The 2,021-nt window shown below is 40.5% G+C and overlaps 1 protein-coding gene across 2 annotated transcripts in view; it reads left to right on the top strand.

The window, feature by feature from the left end:
• The window catches only part of LOC131355966 (insulin receptor substrate 2-B), a 19,315-nt gene extending 17,504 nt beyond the window's left edge, over nt 1-1,811 (top strand). For both annotated transcript variants that reach the window (XM_058394616.1, XM_058394617.1), the window contains one exon: nt 1-1,811. This exon is cut by the window's left edge and continues 156 nt beyond it. The gene's annotated coding sequence lies outside the window, so the exon portion shown is untranslated.
• Nucleotides 1,812-2,021: the final 210 nt, after the last annotated feature.

Raw genomic sequence — 2,021 nt, 5'->3', positions numbered from 1 at the left:
CTATCTTCTGGGTTTGATGTTGTTTGAAGTCGGCGCTTTAATATTTTGATCGTTATTTTAAAGTTTTACTTTGTAAATGTGCATAAAAAGGGTTTTGCTCACTGACATGCAGAGATCCCAGTTCTCGTCAGCTGTCTCGTCTACACAGGTACACAGCGTTTACTGATGAAACATTTCTGAATTAAAATGCAGTCGTTTTTACTTAGGTTTCAGGCGCATTTCTTGTAAGTTTTAGTATTTTTTTTTCTCCTTCTCTCTCTCTCTTTTTTTTTGCTGGGCAGGACACACTGTATGCACAGATTTTTCAGGGGTTCACCTGTGAGATATATTTATACTTTTGCTTATTACTGCATCTGTAAGTTTACAAGTGTTATTCCCACAGCGTGTGTGTTTTGCTCAAAAAGAAGTCCCCACACACACACACACACACACACACACACACATGATATCTGTTCTATCCCATAAGATCCCGGTGGTTGTCACGCACTCTATGACGTGCTGTTGAGCTGCGTGGACCCTATTCACGGCCCCAGCTGTGACGTGACGTACATTTTTCGTGTGTGACAGAGACCAACTGTACTCTCTCACTCCTCCACTCCCCCTTTCCTCTTTTCCTTGGTAGGAAGCACACTGCCTCTTCTCCTCACTACCAAATATGCAGGATTGACAGAAGGGGAGGAGCCGGGCGGAGGAAAAGAGGAAGCGTCTATTCTGGGACTAAACAAAATGCCAGATGAGATGTGCTACGGTCTCGGAGCGCTCACAGGGCCAGCGTAGGGTCATGGATAGTGTTACTATAACCGACATGACTGAAAGCAAGCTCGTGAGGCTTCCACGTAGAAGGAAGCTCCTCACACAGGCTGACACTAATTCTGATATGAACAGCAGCGTCACAGTGAAACGAAAACGTCTCAGCATTTAGTAAGCAAAGCTCCGATCGCTATGATGATCTTGTGAACACGCCCAAAATATAACACACTAAAACCGAGTAGAAACATTACGCCTTCTGAGAGACGAGCGCGTTTTGTTTTTTATCATTATTTTCATTTTTGTCTTCTCAGTGTTGTACGCACGCTTTGAGCGAGTGCCCCAGTGAAACATCACGGCACAGGATAAAAGCTGAATCTTTGCCTTACTGTTGTAATTTATTGTAGGCTTTTTTAATGAAAGAAAACTATAGAGAGCAGGTGAGAGACGAATATATGGTACTTTATCTCCAGTTTGAGAGAGACTAGTTTTTTGGCTTTTTTGGGGGTGGGGTGGGGGGTACAAGAAATCCCATCCCTCTCCTTATTTCAGTATGTGTGATATAACCAAACCACATTTCATTTGATGCTTGTATGAAAATAAAAAGAGACAAAAACAGAGATATTTTCATGGTATGTTGTAAAATTGTTGGTACTGAAATGTGAATGTAACCTCTTAAAACTCAAGTCCTTCGATATTTCAGTCCCTTCTGGTTAAGGGATTCTCTCTCTCTCTCTCTCTCTCGCTCTCTCTCTCTCGTGCTCTCTCTCTCTCTCTCTTTCTCTCTATCTCTCTCTCTCCCTTTTTTGTATCAGATTCACGTCTTAGAAAGCACAGGCCACAGTGACAGACTGTCAAAGAAAACAGGGCATGTTTAAACTAGCTCTTAATTTTTGTACAATAATAAAAAAAAAAGAAGTGCAACAGAAACGTTGTGGCATGAACATCGCTTTCGATTTCTTCGGTCCTGTTTTTAGGTACAGTTCTACAGTAATCTGTTACAGAGACTTTCATGACTGAAAGAGCTACTTTGGCACTATTTTTAAAAACCTGCCTCAAAACAATATTGAGTACGTTTTAAAAGATCCGGCAAAAGCTGCTGTTTGTTGTTTGTTTGTTTGTTTGATTGATTGAATATTTCGTTGTACTGTGTTGCAATTTCAGTTGATTTTTTTTTTTTTTTTTGAGAAATTACAATCCAAAAAGCAAGTGTTTCAAATGACGAATGATGATGTATACAGAGATGCACAGTGATACAGCATTAATATGCAAGT

This window comes from Hemibagrus wyckioides, linkage group LG07 (genome assembly GCF_019097595.1).
Source record: "Hemibagrus wyckioides isolate EC202008001 linkage group LG07, SWU_Hwy_1.0, whole genome shotgun sequence".
NCBI classification, from domain to species: domain Eukaryota; kingdom Metazoa; phylum Chordata; class Actinopteri; order Siluriformes; family Bagridae; genus Hemibagrus; species Hemibagrus wyckioides.
Note: the sequence above shows the minus strand (reverse complement) of the source record. Positions and strands in the feature narration are given on the sequence as shown.